Source organism: Leucoraja erinacea, chromosome 7, assembly GCF_028641065.1.
Source record: "Leucoraja erinacea ecotype New England chromosome 7, Leri_hhj_1, whole genome shotgun sequence".
Lineage (NCBI taxonomy): Eukaryota > Metazoa > Chordata > Chondrichthyes > Rajiformes > Rajidae > Leucoraja > Leucoraja erinaceus.
Window position 1 is genome coordinate 25624609 of NC_073383.1, and position 16534 is coordinate 25641142.

General features: G+C 39.6%; 1 protein-coding gene across 1 annotated transcript in view; it reads left to right on the top strand.

Moving 5' to 3' along the window:
• Positions 1 to 16534, top strand: part of myo3b (myosin IIIB) — a 414745-nt gene that overhangs the window by 383501 nt on the left and 14710 nt on the right. The gene's annotated exons all lie outside the window — the stretch shown is intronic.

Consider the following 16534-nt stretch of genomic DNA (forward strand, 5'->3'; position numbering starts at 1 on the left):
ATATGTTAATCTTCGTCTCAACTGTCCACAAGACCTTTTCCCAGACTATGGTTGCCCTTTTAAGTACTTCTTGGTAAACTGTAACCTGGCCATACTATTTTGCGGCTAACTAGTGGTTTGCATCTTGCAATGTAGCCTCTGTATTTCTGTTCATGAAATCTTCTGCGGACAGTGGTCATTGACAAATTCACACCTGACTCCTGAAGAGTGTTTCTGATCTGTCGGACAGGTAATTGGGGATTTTTCTTTAATATAGAGGAAATTCTTCTGTCATCAGCTGTGGAGGTCTTCCTTGGCCTGCCAGTCCCTTTGTGATTAGTAAGATCACCAGTGCTGTTTTTCTACTTATTGATGTTCCAAACACTTGATTTTGGTAAATCGACTCCAGAGCTCGGAGGGTCTAGCCGCAGGCCCCGTGGACAGGAACATCGGGAGCTCGCGGTTGCCTGGTGGGAGACCGCTTTTCGGAGCTCCCGGAACGCAACTTCTCCCGACCGTGTCGTAGGGTTGAAACAATCCGGAGCGGGGCCGTACATCGCTCGGCGCGGCTTTAACGGTCTTTAACGGTCGCGGGACATGCCAATGCCTGCCGGGGGCTCCCCGTTGAGACATTAAGACCTGGAGCCGGGGCGTACATCGCCCCGCGTGGCCTTAACGGCCGTGGGACTTACCATCGCCCGCCTAGGGCTTTAACATCGTGAGAAAAATGGAATACAGGGGAGAGAAAAGACTTTGCCTTCCATCACAGTGAGGAGGAGATTCGCTGTGATGTATGTTTGTGTGAATTGAATTGTTTGTGTGTCTTGTAGAAATTGTTCTGTTTGTATGGCTGTAGAAACAGAGTTTCATTTGAGCCTCATTGAGGTTCAAATGACAATGAATAAATATTGTATAGTATTATTGTATTGTAAACAGCTGTCATTAACAAGATTGTAGCCTAAGGTTTGGCTGAAGTCTCTAACCGTTTTATTCATGTTACTCCGTCTCATAATGGCTTATTTGACTATCATTGGCACAACCTTGGTCCTCATGTTGATAAACAGCAATAAAAGTTTCCAAAGATGATGGAAAGACTTGAGGAATGACTTGGTGCTGTGACCTCTCTTCTACCTTCGTTAAGGAGGCAATTAAACACACCTGAGCAATTGCAAACACCTGTGAAGCAATGTGTCCCAAACATTATGGTGCCCAGAAATGGGGGAACTATGTATAAACACAGCTGTAATTTCTACAATGTGAAACCAAAATGTATAAAAATGGCCTTTATTAAAATCTGACAATGAGGACTTTAAACACATGTAATTTTTTTATATTACAAATCTCAAATTGTGGAGAGGCAAATCTTTGTCCCAAACATTATGGAGGGCACTGAAAGTACATCACTGGCAGAAAAACAGGGATTTGTATAATATGCAAGGATTGCCCGTCCCAACAACCATAATTCAAGTCGAATCTGTTCATTGGATATTATCTGTGTACAGTTTCAAGCTGGTTTTGACAACATTTTTGTTCCAATGTACTGATGCGACTGACCTTATTAAGCCCGAAACTTTATGGTGAGTTCCTATTAATGAATACATTTGTTTCTTCATTCAATATAGAACATAGTATTGCCCAAATTTGTTCATTTATATCTCAAACCGTGGTTAGATAAAAAGTAGATAACTTTGAGAAAGTTTATAGTTTGTGAAATAGAACATCGTAATTTCAAAACCGAAAGATATGCAGTTGGAAGTTCTTAGCCTTGGCCAATGTTATACAACTTATTAGGGAAAGAGAAATACAATAAAGCTTATTCACCACGGAAAGCATACTATTAGTTTGTATTACAGCTTGGTTTTGGAACAGCTCTGCCAAAGACCACATGAAATTGTAGAGTGTTGGCGTGTTGTAGATGTTGCCTGTCCATCGTACAAACTGGACTTCCCACCATTGACTCCATCTACACTTCAAAATATATGTTTTTTTAAGAAGCTTTCTTGTTCTTTCTGAATTCCTAATCCTTAAAATGCCTGCTTGGTCTGGTTTATTTTATGTGGTTGGAATTTTCAGTGTTTGTTTACGTAATCATAGAATGTACACGTCACAGTAATATTTATTTGGTGTTTTTATGCCGCCTACCTATTATGTAACTGTTGCACACTTATGCCTTTCTTATTTTGTGATAACCTTTTGCTTTTGATTTTACTTCTGATCTCCTATCCTTTTATAAGTCTCTGTGTTCTTTTCTGAATCAACTTCTAATCAGCTACTACAGTTTGAAGAAGGGTCTCGACCCGAAACTTTACCCATTCCTTCTCTCCAGAGATGCTGCCTGTCCAGCATTTTGTGTCTACCTTCGATTTAAACCAGCATCTGCAGTTCTTTCCTACACTAAAGTTTATACTGTCAACAAAATAATTGTTGCACTCCAAAGTAAAACAATGAATGCAAAGATGTTTTTTTGTGATGTGATAATGCAATAAATAAATCTCTTAATTTTTGCTCCTAATTTATATTTCCTTGTCAGTTGCATAGAAACCAGGTATATCTAAATTTATCAAACAGAGAAACATAGAAATAGAAAAAAGGTGCAAGAGGAGGCCATTCGGCCCTTCGAGCCAGCACCGCCATTCATTGTGATCATGGCTGATTGTCCGCAATCAATAACCCGTGCCTGCCTTCTCCCCATATCCCTTGATTCCACTAGCCCCTAGAGCTCTATCTAACTCTAATTTTAGCTCTAAAATAAAAGAATGGGAATGCTAATCTATTCAAATTACTAAAAGTCTGATCTTGACCACTTCCTGTTGTTCTGAATATTCATTTTAGAAAAAATGCTGCCACTTACGGCTGTGATTTTTGGCCATCTTACTCAGATTCCCCCTCTGCTGCGCAGGACATGAGGATTTTTCCCATTGATTAAAAATAAAAGTTATTAGTGTATATTCCCGGAGGGACTATAAAGCCCGGAAGTGTTGAGTGCCTCAGTCAGTCGCTGCAAGATCGGGGAGCGAGTGGGTCACATCTTTCAGTCTGAGCTGTGAATAACACTGAACATATGTCTACTAAACTGTGAGTGGTTTTACTGACCTATCAATGCCCTTAATGTGGTTTGAAAATATAGTTTGGAAATGCTAAAGTTGTGTTGCCTTTGGTTTGGAAATGCTAAAGCTATGTTGCCTTTGGTTTGGAAATGCTAAAGCTCTGTTGTCTTTGGTTTGGAAATGCTAAAGCTGTGTTGCCTTTGGTTTGTTTAAGTTGCCTTGCCTTCTATCTAATCTTGATCACTTCCTGTTTGTGTTTTATATTGATTTTTGAAAAAGCGCTTCCACGTGTGGCTATGATTTTTGGCCATCTTACTCAGTCCCCCTCTGCTCATCAGGTGCCGAGGATATTTTCCATCGATGAAAAATAAAAGAGTTATTAGTGTTTAAAAAATGTTGAGATTCCCTCTCCTATCAATCACGCCATGAAGGCCATGCCCCTTCTGGTGGGATGGGGAGGGACTATAAAACCCAGTAGTGTGGGCGTGGCTCAGTCTCTGCAAGATGGAGAAGGGAGACGTCACGACTCGCTGTCTTTAGTGGCCTTGCACCCTGCTTGAAATGGTATGAAACTGCACTTGAATTTGGTGGCCTTGCACCCTGCTTGAAGTAGTAAGAAACTGCACTTGAATTTGGTGGCCTTGCACCCTGCTTGAAATGGACTGACATCAGTCTGAAGAAGGTGGTCTCAACCTGAAACATCACACATTTCTTCTCTCCAGAGATGCTGCCTGTCCCCTACTCCAGCATTTTGTGTCTACCTTCGATTTAAACCAGCATCTGCAATTATTTTCTACACACACTATCCTCTTATAAGACCTATCTTCAGTTGTGAGTTTCTGTGGGGTTTCTCCCCTCAATTCCATTTTTAACTCATCTGACATCTAATGATTAAATCCTACACAAATATACTGATAAAATCCAACTCTCCTTATCATCCTTCATCTCTTTCAACCACTTCAGTAGCTTAGTGCTGTTAAATTTCCTTAAACAGTACAATAAATCTTTGGATACCAAACCTATTTCCATTGGAACTGCCCTCCTACCATTTTGAACCAGGTTGTTTATAATATAGTTTCTAATCCTATTCCCTTCTATCACATACTGCAACTACCCTTCGAAGATTACTTGTGCTCTGTCAATCCCCCACTGATATGTCTGTGCATGCGTTTACTGCCACAAGTTTTGAATGCTCCAATTCGCTGGTTGTTTCCCAGTTGCCATTCACTTTAAAATCCAGATATCAAATGTGATGATTCTTAATCTTATTATGTATCTATTTAATCGCATCGATCACTCCTGTGCGCACTGATTTAATGTTGCTGTTAACAGCTCAAACCTAATATCCTCATCACTATGTTTAAATACATCCATCCTTCTCCATCTCTGCAACATTTAAAATCCATAATCCTCTCCAATTTTCCTCTTCTTTGTTTTATCCTACATTCTCCCCCAGTACATTAACAATTGCTGCAAAGATATCTCTGTGGAATCCTTTCTTTAAATCTCTTTGCTCTCCCAGCTTTCTCTCTCTTTCTTCCCCCCTTTGAAGCATGCTCTCTGATCCAGCTCTTGGTTATCCTGGTTAGTATTTCCTTTCACTGGCACCAATTTTTCTTATGACCATGTGCAGCATCGTGTGACGTTTTCTCTGTTTTGTGTAAAAATACTTTATAGGGAGGTTTTATTGGTTCATGATAAACATATGGACACCTGATTGACATGAACTAATGAGGAATATATCTAAAACATATCTAAAGACATCAGTATTACATCCTCATAAACCTATGAGTTTTATGTGCAGAGTTTTACATTATTCATGATTTGTAAAGCCATGTTTGTCTATCCACTCTTCATTTACCTCTGATTGCCAAATTAACATTAAGATTTAGTATTGCGTCTTGTGTTACAAATAATTCATTTTTAGGAGCCCAAGGAATTACTATGTTTTCCAGCCAAACCGCTTGTTTTCTAAATGTCTTTTCTTTACTAATTTGTTTTGATTCACCGTAGATTATCACATTTACTCTCTGTGCACTGAAAATAAGTTTATTTCTTGAAGCACTTCAGTTCACTTGTATTGTCAAGAGATAACAGAGATGGAAAAAAAAGCAAAGGTGGAAATTCATCTTTGTTTGCTTGGGCTAAGCAGGCACTTTGGTTATAGCCACCCATCCTTCCCTCTTGTTACTCAGTACTGCACAGAATGCTTGAGATCAAGGCTAAATTTCCATCATATTGCATGAAGCTTAAAAGCATGAAAAAGCTTCAATGATGTATACCAAACCAAAATCTGGCCAGCTGAAATATAATGTATATGAAGGAACTGCAGATGCAAGTTTACAGTGAAGATAGACACAAAATACTGGAATCATTCAACGGGCCAGACAGCATTTCTCGAGAAAAGGAATATGTGTTGTTTCAGGTCGCCTATTCTTTTCTCCAGAGATGCTGCCTGACTTTCTGAGTTACTTCAGCATGTTGTGTATACCTTCAGCTGAAATATATATATTTTTTTAATATTTCAAAGATATTTTTCTTTTTTAGCATGCTTTTGCAATAATTACTGAACAAATTCTAGAAAGGTTGAGGCAATTAAAATTGAAATTTCAGTTGTAAACTCTAGTTACAACTTAAAGATTTCTGAGCTAAGTATTTTTCATTTGCTTATTTCTTATAAGTTTTCAAAACAATTAGTGAGAGCTCAGCATTCAAGGTTCTTTATTACCTATATATGTGTGAATCTATGTATCAGAGGAATAACTGATTGCAAACTGCGCTGATGTAGCTCAGTAGCTCCCGATAAGCTGATCATCAGTGCTTAAGTGAGGCAGTTATTGGGAACACCTGGGGCCAAGCTTGTCAGAAAATGACTTCCTGCCTGTGTGGCCTGGTAACCATATGAACAAAGGAAAGCAACAAATGGGGGTCTATCACTCTGCTGTTTTATGTTTCTTACACTTTGTTGCAAATTTAGTTTCTGACTGATGTGGTCCTCGTGCACTATTTTAACAGCATGATCTGTTTTGCGCAGGCAATAATGCTATTCTGGTCTGTTTAGGATGAAACAATCTGTTCAGTGCACTTTTCTTTGGGTAAAAATAAAATATTAACACTGCTTTTATTCTGATCTTTCACAAGTGCTATTCCTTTCTAAACTAATAAAGTGCCTGATAAAGGTTGACGGTAAAAGAAATGTCAAATGTGTTAAATTACAGTGGTTTAAAGATATATGCAAAAATATGTTCTTTAAAAGAGTGTTCATAAAAAGATTAAGGGCTAAAAAGAAAGAATAAAAGATGAAGAGAGTAGAATAAAAACATCAAAGAAATCTTAATGACCCAAAATGCATTAAAATGTAGTGTCTTTTGTTTCAGCTTCCTAACACCTGCAATTTGTTGCATCCTAATCCTCTTTTCACACATCTTAATTTGCATCAACACATAGTAATGAATGGAATAAAGCTTGGGAACTCGCAGTTTTAGTAAACGGTCATGATTTGTTCATATCATTCAGATGTGATGGGTGCTCTCAGGCACTTCTCTGAATGCACTACGTAGTGAATCCATTACTTAACCTAAACACATATTACACATGTTTATATTTTCCCTTTTTTTAATTGACTGAGAAGGAAGACTCTCTTGGCAGAGGTGAAAAGAATAATGGAAATTGAGAGAAACAAGCCTATGGCAGCTGAGTCCATGGCAGGAGCAGTAGGAGTGTCTGAATAAATCAGAGCGTGAAATTTAGATTAGCCCACTGCAGGCTATCAGTAGAAGGGGGTAAAGAAAGAGTTGGCTTGGCTAAAGGTGTAACCTGTCTCTTTTGGCCCTTGAAATCTTTAAACAGATGGTCTGACCAGCTGCCTCTTTCAGCCATTTAACTCTAAGTTGGTAATAGTTTGAAAAGATTCTGGAGTGAATTTTAGGTTTTTTTTTCTTTTGAATGCAATAAAGCGATCACAGTCTAGCTTTGGCAAAATCTGACCAATTGGAAACATAAAATAGATAGCAATTTTGATAAAATGGGTACGATATGAAAATGGGTAAAATAAGATATCTGCTCTAATTTCAGACCACATAATTATTGTAAAATGAATCAGCACAAATATACCATACCTGCAATGCAATCATATATATATATACACCAATAATATTTTACTTTTCTCGACCTTAGAAATGTAGGTAATATACAGTATTGTTGGTGTGAAGGTTTGCTTTATAATTCTGTTTTGAATTACTGTCCATGCATGCAAATGTGGGACAGGAAGGTGGGAACTGCGTCAGAGGGAGCTTGGACCAGTTGAAGGTCTTTGACAGTTTATCACACGTGATGAAAGTGCTCTCCAAAATGGGACATTGGAGAAGGAATCTACAATTGGATACAACGGCATTATGCAGACATCTGTAACACAGTGCTAATTAATGGGTGGGAAATTGAATCCAGTCAAATCTGTAGTCAGGCATGACCACCCATTGCCCTCTGTTTTGTTTGTGTGTTGTATTGTCTTTTGCCAAGTCCATCATGAATGAAGTGGGAAGAAATAGGTTGGTGATTCAGAAGAGGTTGGTATGCATCGAAACCTGATTGGAGGTCTGTAGCCACTGTGAGCCAGAAAGTATAAATGTGGGAAGGGTGCTTTCTCTCAGTTTTGGGAAAGAACCTAGTGATCAGGTGCAAGGGTCTCCCATCATTATGCATGACGCAAGTGTAACTCACAACCCATCTTCTCCAGCACTGCAGCAGTCATTTGAGAAATCCTTAATTTTTAAGGAGATCAGAAATGGATCATTTCCACTAAGATGCAATGTGTAGATCGCCAGTGAAGGGTAGGAATAATGTACCTGCATCCAGTGTGTGTGGCTGCATGTGTGTGGCTGCACCAACCTGCGCAAAGACACTGGGTATGCAGAGGCCACAGTTGCCGTACTCTGTGGTACTATCTTTCCCCAGTACTCTGAAGGAACAATCTGGCCATGTTGCCTGAGAACATTCCATGCTGTACCATCTGCTCTTTGGTGTAAATTTGAGGGAGAAGAACCACATCAAGTAGGCATGTCCTGGTGGGATGGTTCTCTGAGAAGACGGTCACACTCAAGTGGCAAAATGCCTCATCGGCAGAAGGATGAAACCTCGCTTGGCTGATGGTGAAAAGGTCTGTCCTCATCAGATCCTTCATGCGTCGCTAGAGTCTCAGCATGATCACACACTGCCCTTGAGGCAGCTGCATTGGAGATGAGGTTGTCATCCCTCTCCTTCTGGACTGTGTAACTGCCAAGAAGGTTTGGAAAGAAGTGTAATGCTCCTTTTTGCGATTCATCATGGAAAAAATGTGTAGCGTGGCTGTTCCTGGAATGCGCACTAAGCCAAGCATCAAATGCTGCTGGAAGATTATATACTTAGTGAAAGACACCCCTAGTTTATCTGAACTTGCTGATGTTTCAATTGAAGGATGTGTCAGAATGGGACATTAAAGGTCCAGGTCTACATGCACAGAGTGGCACTGAAGCTTGGTCCTCCCACCATAAAGGCTCAATGGGGAGATGTCATTGTTTAAGGCCATCCTACCGTTGCACTGTGAGCACCTGGAATCTTTGTAAATACTCCTTGGACAGTTTGCTCAAGGAATGTAAGTGCAAAATGTTAACAAATACAAAATATAAATCTTGTAAGCAAATAGTACGATATTCAAAAGATGCATTTCTGGGTGCAGCTGCTGAATTTCTTCAGAGGGATTTTGTGTCCTACTTTGCCTGTTTCAGCCAAACATATCACTTGAGGCTTTATCTCTGCTCAGAACCACACCGAACAGCTCCATAACTATCTAGGTCAGCAAATTTAAGGGGCGGCACAGAGTTGCTGATTAATGCCCCTGTCCCACTTAGGAAACCTGAACGAAAACCTCTGGTGACCTTGCCCCCTACCCAAGGTTTCTATGAGTCGCCATAGGTTTTGGTCACTCGCCTGGAAAGCCTCCACCGAAGCGTCAGCTGCATCTACTGACCAAAGATCCTACAGGATCTTTGCTACCAACCGCACACACACACACACACATCATGAAGGTGGGGGCCAGGTACAGCGGAGGAGCACTGTCTGCGTGATGAAGAGGAAGGTAAACGGCTGCCACAGAGCACAGTAAATCCTTTAGAGAGCACGGAGAAGGGGGGGAAAGGAGTGGAGACAGTTTTAAGAAGTTTAATAAAGCTAGCGGGCATTTTACCTTCCGACGGTAATTCCTGAAAACCAAAGATCCTATAGGATCTTTGCTGGAAAACTCCAATGAGCCAATCAAAATGGCTGGTCAGTGAAGGAGATTGCCTTTGACTGCCTGTAAGTAAATAGCGACCCCACTCCACTGGCTTCGACCAAACGGCAACCTATTTTTAGTCGAGGCCGGTTTTGGATTTGTTGAAATAATCGCAGGAACATAGAAGAAGCTCGACCACGCGGAAACCACTTTCGACAATTAGGGAGAGTGACCGAAATCTCCGAAGATAGGCTCAAAAAGCATCTCTGGAGAAAAGGAATGGGCGAGATTTCGGATTGAGACCCTTCTTCAAACTGCAGTCTGCAGTCGTCTAGTCCATTTCTCCAGAGATGCTGTCTGACCCGCTGAGTTACTCCAGCTTATCGTGTCTCTCTACGGATTTGAGAGAGTGGGATTCACCGCCAGACATCGTCGGTATATTAAATGTACAAGAGTCGTTTCACATGACTATAGTCAAGGAAACAGCATGGTACCAATAGTTTGATTATTGTAGCGGTATAGCAAAGACATCTCTGCTCTCCGTTGGTGTTTCATATATTTGTTCTTCCCCCCTTCTTCCACCCCCCCCTCTTAACTCCAGTCCTGTCCCGACTCCCTGGGAAACTGAAGGGAGCGACAATCAACTGCCACGGATACAAATAATGTCATACACAAGAAAGGGCCGATGCTGGTTGACAAAAAGTGAATACACAGTGCTGGAGGGACACAAAGACGCAGCAGAATTTTAGAAACGTCATCCCGTCACCCATTCCTTCTCTCCAGAGATGCTGCCTGTCCCGCTGAGTGCCCACGGTAGACTTACGAGTCACTACGGTAAACTCACGGGCTACTACGTTCTTACAACGAGTTTAAAAGTTTAACATTTTTACTTCAATAGTAAATTTGACTCGTGGAAATCTTTCATCATGTTGAAAGATTTTCACGAGTTAACAAGTTTCCTGAGTACCTGCCGTTAGTGTTACGAGTTCCGACGTTCCCGCTACGTTAATTTGTACGTGATTACCACAAGTTTGATTTGTTTTAAACTCGGGATCACTCGTGGGTGGACTCGCACCGTGAAACAGGGCCATTACAGGTTTGTAAGTTAATTCGCTTAGGTAAAAATTGTAAATTGTCCCTAGTGCGTAGGATAGTGTTAGTGTATGGAGATCGCTGCTCGACACGAACTCGGTCTGTTTCTGCACTATATCTCTAAAAATTCAGGATAATTCATAGTTTTATAGATTTGTAAACTATTGTAATTGTTTTTTGTATAAATGTTGTAAATATTCCAAATAGAGTTATTATTTTGAGGTTGATATTTTAATGGAAAAGTAAAGTCCTTTACTAAAAGTCAAATTAATGTTATTTTATGACATTTTATATTTTGTAGGTTAAATGACTTCTGTAAATTGTCCCTAATGTGTAGGATGCAAAATTGGGATAACATGGAACTAGTGTATGGGTGATCATTGGTTGGTTTGGACTCTCATTGGGTCGAAGGGTTTGTTTCTATGCTGTTTCTCGAAACTAAAGAATGTTCACCTTATTCTTTCTCTGGGGCGCTGAAAGAATTAAATTGGCTATTTGATTATCGTACATTTCATCTAATTATATTCTTAATTGAAACCTGTGGCGAATAAAGTCAAACAGGATATATGATAGGCAGTTGACCACAATAATTTCTCCATTGGGCGATGGTTCAAATTGCTCCCATGAACATTTATTGCATACGTTTGCCCATGGCCTCCTTGCATATCATGCAGTTGCATCATGCTAAGCGTATGACTTAACCTTTCATGATTTCTAGATTAATATTATATTAATGTCAGGTCACAATACACTATTAATATCACAACACCAATGCTGTATAAATATTCAGTGAAAACGCAAGCCTGATGCTTCCAACCACAGTCTTTGAAAACTTTGGCCCCAAATCTACATTACCAGTCCTGTGGTAACTCCAGTGATATCATCTGTAATAACCATTAATCTGAGCTATCATTGCGAGTTTCCCAGGGGCAGAGGCTTCATCCATTTGTTCAAATGTACTGCGAGAAATAACAGGAACTTCCTTCGTCAAGCTTGCTCCTGGTCTGGCCCTTAATTGGAAGTCCAGATGCAATCAACATAAGTAAATTTATTTTAATATTAAACAAGGGACTCAACCCGACATGTCACCTATTCCTTTTCTCCAGAGATGCTGCCTGATCCACTGAGTTACTCCAGCTTTTCGTGTCTATCTTCGGTGTAAACCAGGATCTGCAGTTCATTCCCATACAAGTAAACTTACTTACTATGTTAGGCAGCTGTTTGGGCATCTGTATTTTTTAACCTGGGTGGGTAGGAATGCAATTCTATGTATTGCAAAGGCCATGTCCCGGTCTCCATCCAGTGGTAGAATTCTAAAGGGGGCATGGTCTCTCCATTCCTGACTGTCGCCCCTATGACTTTGCTACAGAGGTTGTAAGTATTAGAAAAACATGACTGTTCACAAGTAAATGCAGAATTGTTCCCTGGCTGAAGATAAATCATATTATACGAAATTGAGTGGGTTGTAAGTTGGATTTCCAATTACATTATGAGCAGGAAAAAATAGAACAAAGACAACATTGAAAATTGTTTATCTGAGTGCATGTGGTATTTATAATGAGGTACGAATTAATTGGTACAATCTCACAACCATTACAGATTTGTGGTTGTAAAATGACCAGGGCTGAGAATTCAATGTTCTGGGATACTTAGTTTATAGGACAGATGTGTGTTATCTTTGATATTAAATCATGGGATAAAAGCACTAGAGGAGAGAAATTAGAAGCAGTTTTGGATGAAGCTACGAACAGTAAGAGGCAGCTTGCAACAAGTGTATGAGCCATCCCCTAAATACTAATGTAATGTAGAGCATAATAAAAATTCAGATACGTGAGGTCCATGTGATGTCAATGTGGTAATACAAAAATTAGAAACTGGTGGAGCAATTTTAACAATGGATGATGATAATGATCAGGAATTAGAACCCTCAAAAGCATTTTATTCTAAACTTTAAACTATGTTTTTGTAAATTTTCTCGTCTTGAAAGTATCAAGCAAATATATTTTTTGAGACAGGTGAAAAATTAAAACAGTCAAGCAAATAATAGTTGTAGAAACATGTTCAAATTGATATTTAAGTAAGAGGTAAAGCAAAAAAGACACCTAACATGGGTTCAAAGTGTGCCGTCATGCTTATCTAACTTCCTGGAGTCTTTTGAAGTTTACTATCATTGTAGGCCAGAAAATACAGTGAATGCAATATATTTTGATTTCCAAAGAGCATTGATGTTCTATCATTGGAGGATTGACCGGGAACATTGGTGCAAGATGATTAGACAACAAGAAATAAGGACAAGAGTGCGCAATTCAGCCCTAAATAGGATCATGGCTAATCTGACAATTCTTAATGCACTTTCCTGCCCTTTCCTTTTAACCCTTGGTTTCCTCGTTGATTAGAAATTCATCTGAAACTTAAATTTATCCAAACATTCTGGGGCAAGGAGTTCCAAAGATTTGCAACTCTTGAAGAATTTATTTTTCCTCATCTCATTGCTAAATGGATGTTCTCTGGTTCATGAGGAGAAACATCATCTCACCATTTAGCCTGTGTAACTTCTGATGGAAATGGTATGTTTCTCTCATTCAGAAACCATTTATAATTTTGATCCTGATCTTCCACTCGGGTAGATCCTAGCCACTCTGCCTTAATTATCTGCTTCTTCTCCACGGGGGTTTACTAATCTATTCCAATTATTTCATATCAGACCAACGTTCATAGACATGAGAAAGGAGGTCTTGATTTCTACTACTCCCAGCCCAGACTGGGGAAGGATTCTTCCTGATGTCACACCTGAATGACCCAACTAAGTTGAAGGCTTGCTCCAGGGTGGAACTTTTTCTCCTTTTCTACCCTTGCTTATCCGTTTTTATCTGATGGTAGAATTTAGTCTTTAGACGTTAGTTTCTGTTGTGTTGTGATGAATTTGCGCAGCACTTAGCCCCAGCTCGCAAGGCTCGAGTGAGAATACGGAATTCCAGATCCGGTCTGATCTCAGTAAGACTGGCATCGTTAGACTTTTAGATGTTATGTAAATTAAGAGGTGTGATTTGTTCAGAAGAATAGCACTAAAATAAAAGATTAGTCATTATCTTATTAGTCGTAGCGTCATACAGCGTGGAAACGAGCCCTTTGGCCCAACTTGCCCATGCTGACCAACTTTTCCCATCTACTTGTCCCACCCATATCCTTTTAAACCTGTCCTATCCATGTACCTGTCCAAATGTTTCTTAAATGTTGTGATAGTGCCTCGTCTACATCCTCTGGCAGCTCGTTCCATACTCCCACCCAACCTTTGTATAAAAAGGTTACCCCTCAGATTCCTATTAAATCTTTCTCCCCTCACCTTAAACCTATGTCCTCTGGTTTTGAATCCTCTACTCGGGTCAAGAGACTTGCTGCGTTTACCCTATCTATTCCTCTCATGGTTTTGTCCACCTCTATAAGATCACCCCTCATCCTCCTGCGCTCCAAGTAATCGAATCCTAGTCTGCTCAAACTCTCCCTATAGCTCAGGCCTTCCAGTCTTGGCAACATCCTCGTAAATCTTCTCTGCACCCTTTCCAGGTTATTAAATTGTCAGGATGAATGGCCGGTCTCTGTTTCAATCTTTTATGTTGTTACAGTGCCAATTGTTTCTCATCAAAGGCCAGCACAGTGCACAGACCTTTCTAAGTGTATAATCTGGTGAAAAATTAAGTTTAATAATGTTGTCATCACTGCACTGTGCCTGGCAACACTTTTTTTTAGTTGACTTTACCAACCTGCCCCCAAAAATAAATATATATTTTTTGCATTATTGCCATCTGTCTCACTGACTCTACTGTTGCCTATCCCCATCTGATCAGATTTCATAGAACTTTTATTCAATATTTCTTGTCATTGAAAAACAAAAAGAATTTTTTCAACAAGGCATCTGATTTTTTTCTGGAATATGAATTCTATAAATGAAATTGCAGTCAGAAGCTGTAGTTGCTATCCAAATGCAACATAAAAGGCAGAATTAATGAAATGCTGATTTAATTTAACATATATCATTGATTAATAAAACATATTAACATGAAGAAAAGTAGAAACAAAGAACTGCAGATGCTTATTAATACACAAAAGGAAACAAAGTGTTGGAGTAACTCAACAGGCCAGGCAGCATCTCCGGAGAACATGGAAAGGTGATGATAAAATGTAATATAAAGGAGCTGCAGATGCTGGTTTACCCCAAAGAAAGACACAACATTCTGTGGTAACTCAGTGGGTCAGGCAGCATCTCTGAAGAAAATGGATAGGTGATGTTTCATTTTGGGACCCTTCATTAGTCTGAAGGGTCCCAAATTAAAATGCATCTATCCATGTTCTCCAAAAATGCTGTCTGACCTGCTGAGTTACTCCAGCCCTTTGTGCCCTTTTTTTTAATATAATTATGATATGTGATCATTCAACATATGAGATTTGAATGTAGATCAAACATTACCCAGCCACTCATAACATATAAAACATGCACATCCGCCACTTTCACTGTTCTTCACAAAGATCTAATTTGACCACTGCTGACTTGTTGCATTGTCTTTTATTTTATCTCTCCAGATATATTTTATTGCTTTTGTTTCTTCTCCAATACCTGAGTAAATATTACTCCATTTCTAACCAGCAAATCTATAAGTAGTTCATTTACCTATACTTTAATATTCTCCCCTTAATGACGACAGATTTGGGTAACTCTTGAGTTTGCACAATACTACACAACTTCATTAAATACATCACTAGTGACGTTGAACTGTAGAATTACCGTTGATATATTGCACTAGGTAGTTCTGATACTGCCCAATATCAGCCAAGCCAGCACAAATGATTAAGTAATTTCAAGCGCAAATGATGTGTAATGGAAATCAAGTTTTCACAGGTATTTACCCTTCTTTTATAAATATCATGCAAGATGAAAGACTTCAGCTCAAACTAATCATTGTTGCTAGATTTTGGTATTTGTTAATTATGTTAATTTAAGGAGTTGCGTAGAAACTTAAGCAAAAGTTATTTGTTTTAGGTGTACTGCATAAGGGACAACTTTTTTCAAATCCTTGAAGTACTGGCATGCTAACAATTGCACAATAATGCATCTGGTAAGTTGATGTCTATGGTGTTTTTAAAGCCATTGTAATTATTTGGCATTAGATTACTGATAGATGACTGGTGTAGCATTCTGTTTGAAAAGGTTTCTTTAATGATAGCCCCAATGCAACTCTATAAATAATGTTGAATGGGGTTGTCAATCTGAAATATATCAAAATATACGTTTGTTGCTTATTTAAAAGAGAATGACATTCTAAATTACTGTCTGAATAGAAATAATTTAGAAACTTTTGTTTCCCAACGTTCAAATAAGTTTGAACAGAAATGTGAACATAAAAAGCGTAAATGAAAGAATAAAGACAAAAAAAGACTACAAATGTTAGAATCTGGGACGACAAATAGAAGGTTGAAAGTACCAAGTGACTCATGCTGGGAAAAGGCATGTCGACGTCTCGGTCGTGACATTGCATCAGGACTGAAGGAAAAGGAAAGATTGCCGGTGTATAGTATACAGAGGGGAGGACAGGGGCAAGGATCGTGGCTGATGGGTGATAAGTGGAGCTAGATGGGGAGGAATGATGGGCAACTGGAGCCAGCGAGGGCGGGGGGAGACGAGAGATAATCTAAAGATGATGACTTGGGTAGATGAGAGTATATGGGAGGTGGTTATGGGTTAGCTACAATTGTAAAATTCAATGCTGATACTATTGGGCTGGTGAGCCACCCGAGCCAAATATAAGATGTTGCTCTTCCAATTAGTGTTTGGCCTTTCTGTGGAAATGGTGAAGGCCAAGGAGAGATGGGTCATTGTGGGACTGGGATGGAGAGTTAAAAGTGACATGTAACTGAAACCTCAAGATGGCTGATGCAAGCAATGCTCAGGTGCTCCACAAAACAGTCATTGAGTCTACAGATGACTTCACCAATGGAGAAGGGGCCACTTCACAAGCATTGAATGCAATAGACCAGGTTAGAAGATGTGCAGGTGACGTCTGCCTCATCTGGATGGACTTTTTAGGTCCCTGGATGGTGGTGAGGGAGGAGGTAAGGGGACAAGTACCACTACTGAAGCAAGGAGAGGTGCCCAGGGGATGGGAAGGAGTGGATG